This window comes from Rousettus aegyptiacus, unplaced genomic scaffold (genome assembly GCF_014176215.1).
Source record: "Rousettus aegyptiacus isolate mRouAeg1 unplaced genomic scaffold, mRouAeg1.p scaffold_m13_p_12, whole genome shotgun sequence".
Classification (NCBI taxonomy): domain Eukaryota; kingdom Metazoa; phylum Chordata; class Mammalia; order Chiroptera; family Pteropodidae; genus Rousettus; species Rousettus aegyptiacus.
The window spans coordinates 40,149,469-40,169,617 of NW_023416287.1; the positions used below are offsets into that span (position 1 = coordinate 40,149,469).

The following is a 20,149-nucleotide window of genomic DNA, read 5'->3' on the forward strand; positions in this document are numbered from 1 at the left end:
CCTACCCCACTGCTTGCTGGGTTCTGAGGAGCAGTGTCTCCAATATGAGATAGGTCTTCCTGGTGGCCATGGGTCCCATGGAGGGGGCAGAGCCCAGCAGAGAGAGGAGGGCGAGCCTCAAGCCTCCTAGGGGCTGAGTTGAAGATGCAGCCCTTCCAATCAGGCAGTGCTGGGAGAGCTCACCAAAACTCTCAGGGGCCAGAGACAGAGGAGTAAGGCCTGGCAGAGGTGTGTATTGGGAGTTGGGAGGTAGGCTCAGAACCCCATGCTCAGCACCCCCTTAAGTTCTGCTCCTTCTATGCGCCTCTGTTGTAGAGGGATCAAGACCACTAGGTAGGGCTGGAGAGAAGTAGAAAGACTGGGAAACTGCATGTGCCTGGACATTTCAGGTACCAAAGAGCGATGGTGTGCTGAAAGTTAGCAGGAAAGTCAGTGGGATGTCTATATTTTGGGCCAGGCACAGGGGACCACCCTCCTCTCCTGAGTACACTTAAAGGGATAATAGAGACAGAAACAGATCTGCTTTTCATGTGCATCCCAGGCAGGAGTTGTGCTTCCTCCATCTGCCTTGTGCCGGGGCTGTGCTTTTGCCCCAGGGAGATGCCTGAGCACAACACCTGAGTCAGAGTAGGTCCTATGTGCATGGAAGTGACCGCATGGATCAGCTGGGACTACTGCTCTGGGAAGGGAGGGGACACATCAGCTTCCTGTAACTGTGCAGTGCCTGGCCAAGGGGAAGTCAAAGCACGGTGCCTGTGGGAAGGTGGTTAGCTCTGCTCCATGGCAGGATTCCAGAAATGCTCAGTAGCAGCACGTGGTGACAAGAGACATAGGCTCCACAACTTGCAAGGGCCTTGCAGCCTGGTGGAAGGAAGCAAAAGACAGGGAACTAGCACATTCTAGCACTGAGGGGTATACACCATGGTGGAGTAAGTAAAAGCCCAGAGTGACTGAATGGCTTCGATGGTCCATGGAGACTTCTTGAAGGAGTTGGTGTCAGAGGCAGCTGTAAGGAAAGTCTAGGAATTAGCCTAGTCGAGGCTCAGAAGCCTGAAGCAGCTCTAGTGGGTAGAAGAGGAGAGGAGCCTGGATTAAGCCTATGAGGGCATTGAGGGTTGCAGGCTTCACCCAGAGGTCATTTGGGGCAGGGCTGGGGTACCTGAAAGGTCACTGTGCCAGCTGAGTGTCAGTGAGAAGGGGCTGGGCTGGAAGCAGCAGGCTGGCATACCCTACCTCTATCACCTTTAGAAGACGAGGTACAGCTAGGCCCAGACACTGGTTGCCCCCATAGCTGTATCTGGACTTAAACGGTGACATGCTTTGGGCTTTAGTGGTTCAAGAACCTGTTGCCCCTTTGTACTCATGCTTGTCAGTGTTCTTTGGCCATGACCATGGCTCCACCAGAGCCATGCAGCCCTGGCCCAGGTGCCTCTCCATGCAGTGAGCACACACAGTTGCTACACTCATGAGCTACCTCAGGACACTTAGAGCAAGGTATTCCTGCACACCACCACTGCATTCTTTCCCTCCCCCTTTCTACACCTTCTTCCCGCAGCTTCTCCAGAGCTGAGGGACTCCATGAGTGTCAGGAACATCATTTATTGGAAAAAGCCTGTTGCCACAGCAACCCCAATGAACAGCCAGTGCCTGCTCTGCAATCTCTAACTAGGTCCACAGAAAGCACTTCATAGGGAATGGCCGGCTGGACCCCTCTAAGGTTTGTGGGTGTGCTGATAACTCGGGTGAAGGGACCAACAAAGGGGCTGAATTGGTAGCCCTAGGTTGACAGTTCAGCAGGCAAGCTGACGTCATGGGCAGGCTCTCTGTCAAAGCCATAAGCTCCTCACAGCTGCCGTTTTGCCTGCAGCCTGCATAGCCCATTTGGAGAGGGCCAGTCGGAGGGACTTTGCAGTAACCTCAGAGGTGCTTAGCTCATTACTGGGCCTTCCCTGGATCATGTGCCAGCTGCTTAGAAAATGGGTAGGTTTTCTACATGACAGAGAGAAGCCCTGCTGCCAGCAGGGGACCAGGAGTTGTCAGCAATTTGGAGAAATAATAAATAGCCGAGCAAGGGCTCAAGGCTGGACAGCATCCCAGGTGTGCAGTTACCCCTTACCAGCAGCAGGGCAGAGTCAGCTCTGGCTGCCCTCCCTGACTGCCGTTGTCCTGTGGGGCTGCAAGGGACTGCACGTCCCAGCTACTACACTGGCTCCTAGAGGTCTCCTCGGGGAAGCAGAGTGGGGAGAAGAGGCTGGTAGGGGGGAAGGGCTTCTTCCACCTCACACAAAGCAGCATCCCTGCATTTCTGTAATGTGCTTGGTTTCTGAGCGGGAGAGTCCATTTGAATAACATCTCTTTAAGTCTGAAAGCCACTCGGCTAGATATTCTGTAAGAACCTTTCTAAATCAATATCATAAGATTTTTTGTGATGACGTGTAACTGAGAAGTTGCAGCTTCCTCAGTGTCTTGATTTTTCCAGATGTATTTCTGAGTAGTGGCTGTGAGCTAGCCTTTTTCTCTATCCCTAACCCACCCCAGGGCTATGACCTTTCCACATGAAGAGCTTGTCTTATTTTGGGTGGAAATGCAGATGGAGCTGGGAGGGAGTTAGGGCCATGGAAGGCCTTGAATTTCTTGGTGGACGAGGAGGGCTCCTGTCCTGCACTAATGTGTGTATGGGAAGAGACAGAATGCTTGGGGACATGAGTTAGAGCCAACCTTCTTCCAGAGCATCCATTAAAGCTTTAGTCCCACCACTCAGAATTGTTAGGGTGGCCATATATCCGGCGGCAAAGAAAGTGAAGCCCTTGGGCATGGGGACGTATCTGTGCTTGTAGCTGTGCCAGAGCACGCCGGAGAAACATCCTGTGGCTTAGACGCTGCGTGGGGTTTAGGTGCAGATTGGTGTCAGCTATTATGTCTTGCAGCTTGCATGGTTGCTTGCTTTTCTCATGTAGGCAAACAGCCTCTGCTCAGAGCCAGCCACGAAGGGACCTTCTCTACTGCCATCATAGCTCCTCCCTTCTCCGTGCCAGGGTGGGTGAGCTCAGCTCCACCACTGGGTTGGTTGTGCACAGGCCTGGAAGTCTCTGTCATGGTGAGTTGTCCATTCTTCAGTTGAGGTGCAATGTCCCAAAGAGACTGCTAAACCTATACAAACACCATGAAAATGTCATAGCCAAGCTGAGATTCTGATCCATAGGAGTCATACAGCCCAGCCTCTGACTGTCCAGAACATTCTGCTACAGCATCCCCAACAAACAGCCCCTGACCTTGATCTTTCTCACCGTAGGGTTCTCACAACTTCAGAATATAGCTCATTTCTTTACTCTAGAGCTCTCATCATTTGAACTTTATGCTTCGCGTCCTTGGAAATTCTAAATAGCCCTGGGTCTGCTGCCTGGAGGCACAGGTCTGTCCCTGTCCACCTGCAGACTTTAAGAGAATAAAGGTGGCCTTCACACTCCTCCAAACTCCAGCCTCTTATTCTCATTTTCATATGAGGTGAGAGGTCTAGAAACCTCATGATCTGGTCACCACCATCCTCGGAAGACATTGTAGTCTGTTTCTCTCAGATCTGAGGCCCAAAAAGGAGCCCTCCCTGTTCCTCCAATGTCATGCAGTGTCCATTCCTTGCCCTGACACTTCTGTCTTCCATTTTGTCTGCCTTGTGTGAAAGTACTGCTGTGTGGGAGAGATTTCCCTTTTTTCAAATAGCTCTTATTGCCTGAAAGTATCTTCAGCTGATTTGTTTTTTAATTGAGTGATCTCTAAGCTTTGAATCGAGCAGTTCAGAATCATTTGGATTCCTAGGTAAAGGGAGTTTTTCTCTCTGCTCTCCATCACTGAGATGTCTTGTCACCCTGAGTTGCTCATTCATATTCTCCACCTTGTCTAGCCCTGTGAGAACTGATGATGTTGCTTCCAGTGCTCTTGTCTACCTTGAATGAGGTTTAGGGCAGATATTGAGCATGCCTAATAGTTCCCATTTATTGCTTAGGAGTTGCTATAATGGCTATTGATCTCGTGAGCCCAAAAAATAAGATGCTGTCAGTGCAATGATAGCACAACTTCAGATGGGCGGGGTCAAGTCCATTGGGAATGCTGCCCAGGGAAGGACCCTCAAGAGCCAGCAGGGGAGATCTGACTAGGAGTAGACAATCAGATCTACTGAGGGGAGGTGGTTTAAAGCACAGCTTGTTGGGGGCTGAGGGCCCACCCAACTCCATTTCAGCAAAGGGAACAAGCAGGGACTATCCTGGGCATCCTGTACAGCAGTACTTCTAGGCCTAGAGGGATGCCAATCCCAAAACAGTTACCTTAAAGCAATGGGAAAAGTGACCAACTTTGGGGGAGGAAGATGTGCACTGTATATCCTGGTGCCTACACATACAGAGGAGACAGTGACTGGCAAGGAGGAGGCAGCTGGCTCACAATGGCCCTGCTCTAGGCTCACCACCACTGCTGCTGAGGAAGCTGTGAATGCACTGCCCCAGGTCCTACCCGGGGTCCTGCCCAGAAGGAGCCAGTGGGTATTTGGGAGGCTGAACCTGAGAGGATCTTGTAGACAGTGACTATCAAGGGGTTTTGTTTGCTATTTCGCACAATGCATATGGTAGGGCGGCACAGCCAGACAGGAGAGACACCGGAGCTACTATTCCAGCATGAACCGGGACCTGAAGGCAATACTGAGACACGTGGAACAATAGGTGCTCCTTTCGTTATTTAATTTTAAAAGACGTGCGCACACGATGAAACATGTAAGACAATGTAAAATTGAACACTACTTTTCTGCCAACCCCTTATCCCACTTGCCAGAGAGTAGCCACTGTTAACACCTTCTCGTATATCTTTTCAAAAAAATTTTAATGCATATTCAAGCATATATTTTACCCAAGTGGAATCATAGTATATTGTTCTACAACTTGCTTTTTTTTTCGCTTTAATAATATGTTAAAGTTCTTTCTCTGTTGGCATATATAAACCTTTCTCATTCTTGTTAATGACTGCATAGCTAAAATCATAGATTCTTCAAGCTGGAAAGAACCTTCCAATCAATGTGATCTAATTGCCTCATTTTGCTAGAACCTGGAGAGGTGAGTTGACTTGCCAGAGGGCATAGTGAGAGGGAAGGATTCCTGTGAGAGCTGTTTAGAAGGGAGAGCTTCCTTCTGGGCTGGGTACTGGGAATGACAGATAGGAATGGCTGCTGCTGGTGGGCGCATTTCATCACGTCATCATCCACGTCTGTTGTCCTTTGCTGTTGGCAGCAGGGCAGGAGCTTCTGTGTACACTGAAGTCCAGTTCACAAGATACTGGAGTGGAAATGTGACCTAGGCCAGCAGAAGGTGTAGGTAAGAAGCCCCCTGTCATCAGTAGGACAAACCACTCATTGTTTGGAGAGCAAAGGGTTTTCCAAAAGTCCCCAGATCTTGAGTGTGTTCTTTTGTAGTTCTTGTTAGGCACTGAAGCAGAGCTTGGTGGCAGGAGGCTGTGACTCCAGTTGGCCCCAAACTTGTTCCTTTGCTATATTTTACAACCCCACTCCCATTACTGCCTGTGGCCAATGGCGTCCAACCTTATGTAGGTGATGAATGAGTGACAGCCTTCTGAAGGAACTGCCAGGTGCAGTTGCATGTGGCTGTGTTACTGCCCACACTGAAGATGGGATCGCTTGCCTCTGGGGTCCCTGAGAGCCAGCATTTGTACATTAATGAGCTTTCTGGTTCACAGTGTATAGGTTAGAGCCAGGAGGGCCGCTGGAGATCGGCTTGTCCCTCCCCGGGGTGTGTGTCCCACGCGGCTGCCCACTCACGTGCCAGGGTGTGGGGAATGAGACTACAGACTAGAAAAGACACATCTTCCTGGAACATCAGTTTTACATGAAGCTTCAGAGGAAGAAATGCTATTTTTATATTAAAGCTAACACTGATATGGAATAGCATCGAAAATTCAAGTTACTTTTTATGATAAAATAGGTGATTTCTAAGCAGTTTTGTATCTCCTTGCCAATGGCCACTTCAGGCTTTATCCCCTAGACCTAGAGAGCATATGCTCTCTCTCCTCTGCTATTTGGGACTTTGTTGAAAAGAGTTTTAGTTAGATTGGTTAGATTTTCTTAAGAAAACAGCAGTTTGCCATAAGGCTGTCCACAGCTAGAACCAGGAAGTTGGTAGGGCCCTAGGCTGCTCTGGTGGATGCGTCCCTCTGTGCAGGGCTGTGGTCCCTTCCTCCTGACAGCTCCACAACCCCGTTCTGTTTCCTCCCATCTCTCAGAGTCTCTCCCATGGCTTTGGTTTGCTTTGACTCTGACCACCCTAATGACTTCCTTTCCATTACTTGCTTCTGTTTACTCTCCCGAAAGAAAGCTGATTGGCCCAGCTCATCTCATATTAGCTAGAGTGAGGGGTTCGGGGCGATTTGGTACAAAACCTGTTTCCTTAACCCACTGTTTCTGAAGCAGCGGGTGAGCCAGTTGAGCCTAATAGGGAACATGAGTCAGTTAGTAGGTGATGGTTCTAATCTAGCCAGTTTATGGCACAGAGAAGAATGGCAGACCTTAGAAAGGGAGACAGTCGGTGAGGGTCATGGGTGACTCTCTCCCTGGTGGGTCCTCTCCACCATGTGAAACTCTTTTTCTAGTAAGAAACTCTTGGGTCTCTCACTTTCATAATATCCATCAGGTAGATAAATTTTCCCATCAGCCCAGCCATGATCTGAACAAGCACCTTCCTGCTACTGTGGCCCGGGCTACCATTTAAGATCGTTACTTCACCGGAAGTTTGGTCAGCACAGGCCCCCCGCACAGACCTGGTGCTGGAGAGTGGGATGGGAGCCAAAGGAGGGCCAGGAAAGCAGAGCATCTCATGGGAGGGAGAGTGGCGCTCACATTCACCAGAGTCCCGCTGCTATGCTATTCAGCAGGGCTGTCATCTCTGTTCAGCAAGGAGAGTCTGGCAGTGCTTCGAGAATCATTAATTCATGTGTATCTCTAAGCATAATGACCAGGGGAACTCTTCACAAGAATGTTATGGTATCAGCAGATAGCAAGTCTGAAATACTCTTATCTTCGTGGATGAATACAGTGGTGCTGCTGCGGGTTAACGTGCCAGAGACAGGGTGTCCTCTTTTAGCTAGGGCATCACCATTACCAGAGCAGCCTGCGTTTTCACCTGATTTGGTCCTGGTCATATTCTTTACTGGCCTTTTACTGCAGGATGTTTCAGTCTGCTGTCTAATGGAGAAAGTGTGGGCAGTTGATCGTTTGCAGAGTCAGACAGAGCTGGGTTAAATCTTGTCTCTACCACTCAGTGGCTCTATGACTTTGGACACTTTCTAAGACTGTTTTCTCATCTGTGAAATGATGATGTTCCTAGGCATCTCTGTTGGGGTCGGTATTCAAAACCTATGGCCATTCTGACCTTTCATCCTATCCCCCTAGGGCCTTTGACATGCCATCTGCTCTGCCTGAAATGGCCTCCCTTCCCTTCCCCCAGCTGACCAATGTCTTAGGCTCAGCTTAGACATTCCAGCACAGAAGGCTCCCTGAGTGGACTGTCCTGATGTTTCTATGGGGTAGGATTGTGGCCTTGGATGAGTTTCTACCTCCACAATCCTTAGTCTTCTTGTCTGTGGGATAGAGAGCACAAAAATCTACGCTACAGGGCCTCATGTGACATGGGAAGCACACCCTCCAAAGACTTTCTCTCGAGTTCTGTCTCGTCAGTCTTGCAGTGGCCGCCTTTACTAGGGTTGCCACAGGCTCTGTCAGTTATGAGTGGGAATCCTCAGGTCTGTGGGGCCCAGCTTGAGGTTACTCCCAGCCTCCCAGCTGCCAGCCCAGCTCATGTTCCTCTCAAACTGCCTTTCAGAAGTCAGAATGAGGGACTTTCTATTCTCCAGCAGAAGGGAAGCTTTAAACCATGTTGGAGTTTGGTTTGTTTTGCTGTTGGCTTATCCCTCTGGGATTGTCATTGCTCCTCAACTGGAAAGCCACCTATGAACAGATGTAATCACTTAATTATGAGCACCCAAAGTGTGCTGGGCATGCATTCCCAGTTTAATCCTCTCTGCCCCACCCATAGTGAGTGAAGTAGGGAGCATCACCATCTCTACTTGCAGATGAGGCACATATAGCAGAGAGCCTGTGTAGTTGCACGTGGTCACATAGGCAGCAAGTGGCAGACTGAGAGTGTTATCCAGGGCCCTTCCCACTCCAGAGCCAGTGGCTTAAGCCCCAAGGGAGCGTAGGTTGCTTTGCTGTGTGGGCATTGGAGTATGGCCTCCTCCACTGCTTTCTCAGCACCACCCCACCCCCATGGCGCTACCTTCTGCACTGGCCCATTTGTACGCCTTTTTGGTACTTCTGGAACTTATCATCCTCTAACTCGTGTTTAGGGTTCTCTCCTGTGCAGCATGTCTCCCCTGCTAGAGTATCAGGTGCTTGAGGATAGGGATGGTACTTTAACCACATGGTATTTTTCAAGTTTTCAGTTGATGTATGTGTGTAATTATGAGCACCAAAGTCTCCATGTATTAGCTATAGCCCATGTGCACATCCATGCTCCTCTTAAAAAGCTGAGAACAGAAAGGCCTGTCTTGAAACCTACAGCAGTCCTTGGCAGAGGTGCAGGACCCATGCACGTGTGCTGTGACAGTGGCACCTCTGAGCTCTGGAGCTCCCACCCACAGGAAGAGGAGACCCATCTCACTGAGATGGTGATCCTGCCGTGGTCACCAGGGCTGGTCCAGCCACTTGGGATAAGGTCCCTCAGAAGCAGTCCCTTTGGTGATTGGAAGATACTTTCATAGTGAGAATAACCATCCTTTGGAAGTTAGAGTAGCCTCTCATCCCTCGTCCCTGCCGGTGTTTTTTCATGGACAGCATCCTGAGCCCTGGGAGCATCACTCCTTGTAGTGTTGCCATGGACCCAGGAGACAACTTGGGGTTTATGGGTGTTGTGTCATTCTCAGCTCTCTGACATACTTCATACCGTGGTGCCCCTCAGGTATACTGGCTCAGTCTGGAGTTCACATTTGTACCCTGAAGTGACTATCCAGCGGGCAGACTCTGAAGCTGTGGAAGAATGAGTACACTCTCAGGTCCAGCCCTTTGCCGCGGCCTGACCCTGTGCAGCATGCCGTGTGGTGGGGGCTCGCCCTCCATCATCCCTGACACAGGGTAAGCACCTTATAGCTTCTCCCTAGGCTCCTGCAGTTGCTCACTCTTTTGCAGGAGGGTCATTTTCTTATGTAGTCTCTTTTATAGAAAGAGGCCACATCAACGAGGACTCTTGGTTTCAAGTGACAAAAAGCATAATCCAAATGCCTATATTTAAAAAAGAGAAAAGGGGGAAGGGGAGAGAGACATTGGCTCACACAATCAAAAATCCCAAGATATAGATCTGGCTTTAGGTGTTTTTTGACTCTGTTCATGAGAGACCCCCACTCAGCTCCACTTCACAGGGTGGCCTTCATTCTCAGATTCTACAAAGTAGCCCGTGGAAGCTGCAGGCGAGTCCACTTTCCCCAGAGTGGAAAGAAATATACCCTGATGATGATGCTTGAAACTGATTGTCTGGAATAAGAGCCTGTGTGGCTTTCCCACACTCATCCCTGTTGCCAGGCAGAGAGACACACTTCCTGACTTAACCTCGGTCACCAAGAAAGACCTGAAGTCGCTGACTGAGTCAGGGAGGCTACAGTGACTCAGAGAAAAGAGAGTGAGTAGTAGAGACTGGGTGGCAGAAGTAACAGCTGTCTGCTACACTGGCTAACCACTGGATAGAGGATTCCGACCTGCCTCCTCCAGGATGTTAACCTATTCGTCATGTGGTCACTACCACTGATCACAGCCAATCATATTGTAACCCATCCAGTGCTCCATAAAGAAGCTAGTGTACTTCCTCTCCTGGTGGATTCTAGAACTACTTATTCCTAGTGGATACAGCTACTTTGCTTAAGATAAGATTCTCTTCAAGATGCTATCACAGATCACAGAGATGGAGAGAGGCCGAGTCTAACCATGATGGGGCCTACATCTGCCAGCTAAAAGCAGAGCTCCTAACTTCACTTGCTGACAGATTTCTCTCTCAGAAGTCTGAAGAAGAAATGAGAGAAACTGTTCTGAGCCAAAAAGGATTAGAGAAACAGAAGGAACCTGGGAACCTTGGGGAGCAGAGCCTATACCGCTTGAGGAAGGCCGAGTGCCGAGGGAGAACATCCCAGGCTTCCAGTGAAGTTACGAGATGGAGGAACAGAGGTATTGGAGACTGATAACAGCCAACTGAACCCTGGTTCTTCAAAGGAAAGAAGAGATTTCTGAGTGTGCTCTGGAAGCTGGCTGGCCTCCTTGGCAAACTTTTTGTTAGATTGACATAGTTACGGCTTGGAAATGCTCTGCTTTACCTGTATGCACTCCTGTGACCACATCCTTTAAAGAGTTCCACTCCACAAATTCTTCTTGCCTGTCTGTTGTGGGCATGGTCCTTGTTTTCTGGAAGATCCTAGTTTAGTAGGAGGAGAAAAACTGCATGTACTCCCTAGAATAGGTCACCAGCATCTCTTTCTGAACCCTTGCAGTAGCCTTCTCCAGTGGTCTTCTGGCTTCTCCTGCGTGCCTCCCGCCCTCCACCCCCAGCATCTTGTAATCCACGTGTGGCATTCTCTGTTTCGGATCCTCCATATCTCCCATCAAAGGGAGTGAAGCCCTGTGGGCTCTGCCCCAGCATATCCCTTGCCATCCGCCCACCTCTCTCACCTGCCTTCAGACAGGCCTCTGCCTTATCTGGGCCTTTGCCTTCTCCTTTTCAGAGCTTTCCACACTACTAGCCTTCCACACATTCTTTCTTTCTCTGTTCTTTTCCTTTATCCTTTTTATATTTTCTTTTTTTTTTTTCCTTTCTTACATTTTTTTTCCACCTAAGTCTCAACAACAGTTTAACTCCTCAGAGATGATTTCCTTTGCCCTTTACCTTTACTCCCCATTACACTGTCCTGCTTGATTTCCTTTATGAGCACAGCAGCTACCTTGTTTATTTTCTTGTCTATCTCCACACTGGCCTGTAAGCTCCTCAAGAGTGAGACTGTGCCTGTTATGTTTGTTGCTTGCTCCATTGTAACCTCATTTTAACTAATTCCATCTACAACAACCCTATTCCCAAATAAGGGCACATTCTGAGATACTGGGGGTTAGGACTTCAGCATGTGAGTTTGGGGGTCACAGTTCGACTCACAGAACAAAGCATCTGCGGGATTCTGCATGCCAGCACTGTGGTTATGAGGCCTAGACCTGAGCTCAGGTACCCTAAAGCTACCCAAAGCCCGGATGTTGTGGGGGGAACTGAAGCCTCCCTGGGAACTACTGCCTCTTGTTCTGCTTCGTGACTCATTTGTGCTCCTTTTAGTGGTGTTTTCCTGTTCCTTTCAGTTCCATTCTGTCCATTCTTCTTTCACTAGCTTGCTTTCCCTGTGTTCTCTAGGCTGTAATCCCACACTCTGGTCAGGTCCACCCCTGGTCCAATTAACACCCATCCTGAAAAGCCTCCTGAGTGGGCACTGTCTCCAGGAAGGGCAGCCTGAGTATGCTGGGCCCCTTAAGTCGCATGTACAGAACATATTAAAAATAATGCTCTGGCACCACCAAAAAGGGTCAGTTCACTAGGAGTGGAAGAGTCCAGACATCATCTCCAAGGAAATGAGTTTGGAATCAGAGCTGATAGATTGAATTAGGGAACCTCCAGAGAGACAGGGGCTGTTCTCTAGGCTGGGGCCGATACTGGCCAGGGCATAACTGAGCATGTAGGTACGGGAATGACACTAAGCTTTATGGAGCTTCTGTGGATCAGAGTTGCTACAGATGGATTCAAGGGAATGGAAAGCAGGCTGAGGAGGACTTTGCCACCATACCAGGATACTCAGGCTTTCCGAGAAGAGGCCAGGAGCTGGGAAATGTTGCCAGCAGAGGGGGTAACAAGATTAAGTTTATCCTATAAAATTTAGTAGGTATATGGAAGTAATTTGGAGCTGGGGAGAGAAAATACAAAGCTATCATGATTGTCTTGGGAAAAGACAATGAGGACCTGAAATAGGGCATTTGGGAGGTAGGATGAAAAAGAAGAAAGGGATTTGCTGCATTTCTTTTCATTTTTTTTTAAATTAAGTTTATTGGGGTAACATTGGTTAATACAATTATGTAATTTTCAGGTATACATTATAATTTGACGTTTGTATATTCTATTGTGTGTTTGCCACCCAAAGTCCAGTTTCCTTCAGCTTCCATATATTTGATCCTCTTTACCCACTTTACCTTCCCCTGCATTTCTGAGACAGAACAGGAATTGGTGACTTTCAGGGTAATGAGAGAACAAAGAGGTAATATTCTGAAAGTTCTGGCTAGAATAACTGAATTAAAAGGGAAAAGGAGAAAACTCTTACAACTCGACAATGGAAAGACAAACAATCCAATTTTAAAATGGGGAAAGGACTTGAATAGACATTTCTCCAAAGAAGACACACAAATGGCCATCTGGCACATGAAAATATGTTCAATGTCATTAGTCATTAGCGAAATACAAATTAAAACAACAATGAGAAATATCACTTCATACCCATTAGGATGGCTATAATTTAAAAAAGAGAGAGAGGTAAATAAGTGTTGGTGATGATGCTGGGAAAATGGAACACTAGTGCATTGTTGGTAGGAATGTAAAACAGTTCAGCCAGTGTGGAGAAGTTTGGCAGTTCCTCAAAAAAGTGAAACACAGAATTAGTCAAACATCATATGATCTGGCAGTTCCACTCATAGGTATATATCCAAATGAATTGAGAACAGGGACTCAAACAAAGATGTGTACATGCATGTTCATAGAGATGGTGGTTGTGCAATATCGTGATTGTATTAAATGCCACTGAAATGTTCACTTGAAAATGGTTAGTTTTATGTTATGTGAATTTTACCCCAGTAAATGATTTAAAAACAACAGGAAATATGGAATATAAGAGGAAGAAAGAGCATATTGGACGTTCACATGTTGCGGACCTGTGGGGCATTTGGGTCTAGCAATGCAGACAGGGCTTTGGGCATCAATGGTGCTCAGGTTATACTTTGAGGGTCTCAGACTGATGTTTCTTTTAGGGACATGTAAAATGGTAGATTATGAAAGTAGCTTGGATTTATGGTAACAGCACTTCTGTGCAACATTTAGTATAGGGACTGGTGATCTTTTTGGTCAGGTGGCTAAATGTTAAGATGACCAGGTTGCTTTGTGCTAGGTTTAATTACCATATTAGAAAGATGCTAAAAAATAGATCAACATCAACCTAGAGAGTTCTCCTTACTCTTATCTCAGTCAACATTTTATTAATGATTTAAAGATAAAGAAAGTTCACTCATCAAATTTGCAGTTTACCCAGATTTGGGATGGATAGTGAATGTGTTGAAAGACATTTGCTGTTTGAGGCTGCCCAGAATCCACTTTTCCTTCCTTTTGGTCAGTGTCCTGATTTTCATTTGAATACCTTCCTTTCCTGTTCAATAGCCCATTTGTTTCTGAGTGAAATGAACCCAGTGCCATTTTTGGTGAGTCCCCCCAGTTAACTTAAACTGCTCTTGACATTCCATTCTCCTGGCCTTAGTGGTTAATCCAGATCACATGACCCACTGTAGGCCCAAAGGACAGAAGAGAACGTTGGAGACCGTGGAAAATGATGATGCCTTGGGCTTCAGAGAGCATACTGTCTTTTCTTGCTTCATGCATTCACCTTGCCTGTTGGCAAGAGTGCCTTTCCATCACATGTTGGAAGGGGTGCTCTACTTTCCTGCTGCATATCAACAAGGAAGCATGGGGCCCCCAGAAGCTGCTGGCGGCCACCTCGTACCCACCGGGAGAACCAGGCTTAGGATAAAACTGACTTAAAGAAGGCAGAATGAGAAGGTAGAAATAATCAAGTTCTGACTTTGTTCAGCCACTCGATTCTTACTGAAAGCACTGCTGGACTTTGCAGTTACGTGAGCCAGTAATTCCTTTCCATTGTTCAGACCACTTTGAGTCTAATTTTCCACTACTTGCAACCAATAGTATCCTGACCATCACAGTAAAAAGTCAGTCTCCAAAGATCTCACCAGATCATATTTATTAAGTTGGATGTTGTTAAACTTTTTGATTGAAATTGGGTGGGGGTAAATGTTGGGCTTTTTTTTTCTTCTTCTTCTTCACTTAGTTCCAGAAAACTTATTGCACAGGCACTTTATGGTGAAATGAACAAAAAAGAAAATGAAGAAAAAAGACCTGGGAGTTTTCATTAACGTTAAATTCTGTGTGATATGCAGTTACAAAGATCTGATTTTAATTCCCATCCTTTTCATTTACCACTCCAGTGATGTTGGCAAACGAGATATCGTTTGTAAGTTACCCAGCATGGCATTTGGCTCGGAGTGGATGCTATTGTAGTTTAGTAGTGGCAAAGTGGTCATGACATATACATACTAGCTTAACCTGTAAGGAAATGTGTGACAAGAGACCTGGAGTGGTGGGCTTCATCCACAAACTCTGCTGGTTTCTCTCAGACTCTCTTCAATTGTCCTCCTCTGACCATCCAGAGCAAGCAATGCCAGCTGAGACTCAGAATTCCCAGAATCGTTCTAAGTTTCACTCATCTTGATTGGACCAGCTTAGGTCACTCACTAGTCCTGTGGCCAGGGCAGTGGGATGCATTGGTTGGCCTGACTTCAGTCACATACTGCCACCCCCAGATCTGCGGTTATGGTCTGCTTCTGTAGAATCACATGGATTCCTTAAGGGAAAATGGGAGCAGTTGGGGAAGGAGAAAAGGAATGGATGCTACTGAAGCCAGCATCAGGAATTGACTCAGGTGGCATCATCCTGAAATCTAATGCAATCTGACCAAGTTCCTGCAGGTGTAATCTCTATGAGGGAGGAGGCAGTCATCTTCCTAGTCAGGCTGCATCTTGGAGTGATATTCCATTCAGGAACATAGATCAACTGAGGCTCTTCCCAAAGAAGGCCAGCAGGATTTGGGGAATGTTTCAAACCGTGCCATGGGAGGAAGGTTTAAGTGCTGGTAAGAGAAGACTCAGCAGCATCATGATAACTGGAGGATCAAGTTCTTTCAGACCTCCTAAGTGAAATGGTAGCTGTAACCACTATCGTTTTTGAGTGCTATTGCATTGCCAGGCATTGTACCAAGTTTTCCTCCTGCATTGGCTCCCTTATACCTACAGCACCCCTTTGAGGAGGCACCAGACCTACTACATAGTTACTCTTAATGTCCTCATTTGACAGATGAGAAACCAAGGCACAGAGTGGGTTAAGTAACTTGCCTAAAGACATACAACTAGTTGTGGCAAAAAAAAAAAACCCAGAGTTTAATCTTGAGTCTCCTGCTCAGGTTTCCTTGACCTTAGAACAGGGATTCTTAACCTTAGCTATACATGGGAATCCCATGGGGGAGCTTTTTTAAAATACTGATGCCTGGGTGCCACCCCAGACCAATCATCAGACTCTCCAGAGTGAGCACAGGCATAATCTTTGAAAGTTATCCAATAATTCTCATGTGCCACCACAGTGAGGACCGCTGGCCTGGAGCATAAACTGCAAGCTAAGGGCCACAGTACAGCTACCTGCAGAGAAGCCCTGAGGGAATTTCAGGTATATGGAGTTGCAGGTATGAAACCACAGGGATATATAAGGTGAACTGAGGAGGGCAGGATCCAATTAAGGGCAATCAAATCTTTAAACAGTTAATATAGTGCTATTGAAACAAAGCCCATAGGAGGCCTGTCTTCTGCACACTTGCTTTTTTCACACTTCTCATACACATGGATCACCTGGGAACTAGCTGCAGAGCAGGTCTGGGGCAGGGCCTGAGATGTTCCTGGTTTCTAACAAACTTCCAGGCCGTGCTGATTCTGCTGCTGCATAAGCCTTCCTTTGATTACCAAGGCCTCAGACTGGTCAGGTGGAGGTTAAATTGAGAGGCAGCTTTCGGCTCCATGGGAGGACCAGCTTCTAAGCAGGAGGGTGTCCAGACTTGTAGCTCTCTGGCTTTGGGAATCTTCCTTCTGCAAGTTTTCCAAGAGGGGCTAAGACCTGCTTTCAGGAGTGTGTGGCTGGCCTTCATGACAGAGGGCTGAGTGTCCTAATGCTGAGAGTCGCCGAGTGCAGTGCCATGCAGGGAGACTGCCTCTCCAATTCACCTGGACCACAAGTTCACGGATCAGCACAACGCGAGGAAACATCTGGTTAATGCCTCAGTGGCGTAAATGCACAGCACCTGAAAGTCTGAAGCAATTAAGCCTTGAGACGGCCGGCACCACACTCCCTTGTTATACCATCTCTCTTGTCCCTTAAATCACGGAATTCTCGGCCTCATAAGTTTCACAGCTTTGGGGTTGTCCTTCAGATTTTTACTCTGCTGCTCTTTGTTGCAGAGAATCAGCAATCCACACCATCAAGACTCTGTAATTTACTCAGGATAAGATCACTGTTAAGTTGTGCAACTAGAATGAAAAGTCAATGTCTCTTGATTTTTTTATTCCTTTTTATTTTCGATTGTGCTCTGCATCTTGTTTTCAAACTATTTAGATAGTCGTTTAGCCAAATGTATTTCTGCAAATATAAAAACAAACAAACAAAATCACTAACCAGCAGCACCAAGGTATGGCTGGTTGCCCAGCTTTTGTGTTAGAGCAGTTATGCTGCCCAGCCCACTGTTCTGCCTCCTTGCACACCTGCCTGTGGAAAGATTACGGCGGTAGATTACCTTGTCAGTCCTGTTTACTGCAAGCACATTGCTGAATTCTCTCCCTGTCTGCCCTCACATGGCTTCTGTCCATCTAGGTTAAATGCTGCTCTGTACTTAGCAGGCGTTTAAAGCTCTTTGCCTTCCTTTCTACTTTAATGTCCACTTCCTGTCCTCGGTCTGATTCCAGGGCTTCCCATCCTGGTCTACAGGCCACAGGTCTGCATAGTATGAAATTCACCTTCCATGTACCATAGATGTTAAAACAATTTTTTTTTTTACACATTACTTCAATATTTTTGCCCTTAACTGTTTATCATACTTCTTCCATGAAGTTTTTCTGAATTCATTTTTTCTTGTTCCTTTCTATACACTCTAACAAAGTCTTCCCGTTAGGCTCTCAAAGAAGAGCTGACTCTGCACCTCTAACCATCCCTTTTTATTGCAGATCACTTAGCTTGTTTGTGAGGAACCAAACAATTCCATGAGCCCTCTGCAGTCTTGACAAATTCCTATGAGTGTGGGTCCTTTGGGGCATATTCTTCAGTCCTTTGCAGACTGGGCACCCAGTAAATTTCCAAGATCCTCCAAAAGAATGGGTCTTTTCACTCAGACACATCTGTGCAATGGAAAAATACGCTCTTGGGTGAAGATCAGCACTCACCTAGAGGTCTGTCAGCTAATATTTAGTATTCAGTGTAAAACGAAAATTTTAAAACTCTGTGCAGTTATTACTAATTAACAGCTTGACATTTATCTAGCGCTTTACAATATGCAAAGTGTGTGTGGATGTGTGTGTGTGCATGTGTACTTACATATATGTAGATGTCCAGGGCTCTATTATTTTCAATCCCTTGTAAGGAGAGAGTAATAAACTCCTTGCCCCCAACCACATACACAGCAAGACACACACCCCAGAAGTGACTGAGATGCTCAGAGACTCAGGCAAACCCACAGAAGAGGTGTAGTTCAGAAAACCCAGCCCAGAGCCTTAGATTCCTTATCATGGCACAGCAGAGAGATGTGGAGGAAGAGAGAGGCTGCTTTTTCTCTGACTTGCCACAAATCTCATGTAAAGTTTCTGTCACAACATTCTAATTAGAAGTTTGCACCTTAGCAAGGTTCAGATGGCAGCCAGCCAGGTATGTTAGGAAGTAGGACATTGGAATAGATGTCCAGGGAATGAGAGGTGCCTGGAAGGGCAGGATGGGGGTGCCCTGGAGGAGGGGGTTGGGCACTATCGGGTATGCGTTTCAGGAGCGTTCCTGTAGCAGTGAAGAGGGCAGATTCAGGAGGTTAGGCTGGGGACCAGAGGTGTACCAGGTAAAGAGTTGTTGGTTACCTTAGGCTAGAAGTGATGACAGCAATGCTGAGGCAACACTCATGAGAATGGGGAGGAGACGAGAGTCCGGATCTAGAGTGAGCCGAGTAACAGCACCTTCATTAACCTTCAGGTGTGGACCCTGAGCTCACATGGTTTCCTGTCAGCGTGAGGAGGACAGGCATGGTAGCTGAGGATTGCAGTGCACTGTGGGAAATGCTGCTGAACAGCGTGTCTCAGGGCATTGAGAAGCAAACCATTCATTTGTGGAATAGGAGTAACACTGCCCAGCAGAGGAGATGTTGGGTCTCAAAGCATGGGTCAGAGTTGCTCAGATGGACGGAGGAGAATTGGCAGAGGAAACAATCCAGAGAATGTGATGAAGCCTTGGAAAACAGTGGGTCATGGCCAGTGAAGTGCGGAATCAACCAGGGGCAGTACCAAGGTCACTTATTAGGGATATCTCAAAGGGAGAATTTTGGACACTCCTCTGCAGATGGTAAGGGACCAGCATGGTGTATGAATACACCCTTGTTATAGTCTGCCCATAAGGTACTAAAGATTGAATGAAAGCAGTGACATTGGGGAGGAAGGAAAGGCCTCAGAGACAAGCAAGTGGTATAGTTACCCACATTTTGTTTCCAGCTTGATATGGGGACCACAATAGTGATAATTGATAGGTTGCCTGCCATGCAGGAGTTGGCAGGGGTCGGGGGTTGGGTGGTCTTCACTAATGCAGGAAATACAGAGAGCAGAGAATCAGAGGTGAAGAGAATTCTGAAGGCAGCATGTCTGAAAAAGGGGAAGAGGAAATACGGATGAGATCAGATCATGAATGGAGCAGGGGTCTGATGAGGGCCTAAGGGGATTTCAGTATTCAGCTAAGACTTACTGAGTAGGTACTGCAGCAAAAACCATGGAATTCATAGCCTGGATCCCAGCCGTTACTCTGAGCTCCTCGTTTATATCCCTCCAGGCGTCTTGACTTTTCCATTGGTTGTGTCCAGGATATTTTCCACTCAGCAGGGCCAAGACTGAAGTACGGGTCTACTTCTTCACCTCCAGCGTAGCAGAGTGTGGTCATCACGGCCTCAGTAATGCCCCGCCATCTCTCCTTGCAGTGGCCTCTAGGTGGCCTGGCGCTTCCACTGTCTCCTCTCAGTGGACTCTTTGTAACGTAGCTGTCATGATCCTTCCAGAGTGGAAGTGCGATTATATCACCGCCCGATTGAACCACCAGTGGCTTCTTGCCAACCCTAGAACAGGCGATGTATGAGCGTGGCCAGACCCTTGTTTCCTTCCGCTGCCTCTGTTCTTGTCGTGATGTCTTCCATTCATGCTCCTCTTGCTTTACCAAAAACACGTCAAGTAATCCCACCTTAGGTCCTTTCCCCAAATTGTATTTCCCCCTTCATATCATTTAGATCTCTACCCCAAGCCACCTCAGCCTTCTTAGATCAACTTATTTAAAATAGTCCCACCCCCACTCATGGCTCCTTATCTCCTTAACCTGCTGTGTCTTTTTCTGACACTTATTACTGAGTAGAATTGTTTTCTTTTGCTTATCTAGACCATTAGCTCTGGGAAGGCTAGGACCGTCTCTCATTACTGCTGTGGCCCCTGATTGTGGAGCAAGGTTTGGTAAACAGGCGCTCAGTAAATATTTGTTGGATGAAAGGAAGAAACAAACGAACCTTGAAGTGCTGGCCATTGTGCTAAGAATGCTTGTACCCATTATTCATTGCATGCTCAGAGCTCCCCTTAAGGATAGGTAGGCATTCTCTCTGGGGGGCCAATGAAGAAACTGGCTCAGGGTTGGGGTCATCTTCCCTTGTCACCATGGGCCCTGGAACTCAGGAACTTGGGTGGTGGGCTCTCCTGTGAGGGTGAAGGGTCATAGGCATAGGCAGGAGCACACTTGTTACTGGAGGAAATGTGCTCATGTTCATGCCTAGCAGTAGCTTCTGTCACTGAAGTTAAGATATGATCACCTGCCGACTATAGAATTCAGGACTGTGGGTATCAGTTAAGGTCAGGGCAGCAACTGAGAATAGGCAGGGAAGCTTG

The 20,149-nt window shown here is 47.3% G+C and overlaps 1 protein-coding gene across 7 annotated transcripts in view; it reads left to right on the top strand.

Moving 5' to 3' along the window:
- CHCHD6 (coiled-coil-helix-coiled-coil-helix domain containing 6) overlaps window positions 1-20,149 on the top strand; it is a 232,545-nt gene that overhangs the window by 160,589 nt on the left and 51,807 nt on the right. The window contains exon 8 of one of the 7 annotated variants that reach the window (XR_001598931.2): window positions 9,009-9,181. The exons of the other annotated variants lie outside the window; for them this stretch is intronic. The gene's annotated coding sequence lies outside the window, so the exon portion shown is untranslated. The remainder of the gene's footprint in view (window positions 1-9,008; window positions 9,182-20,149) is intronic. 7 annotated transcript variants of the gene reach the window in all.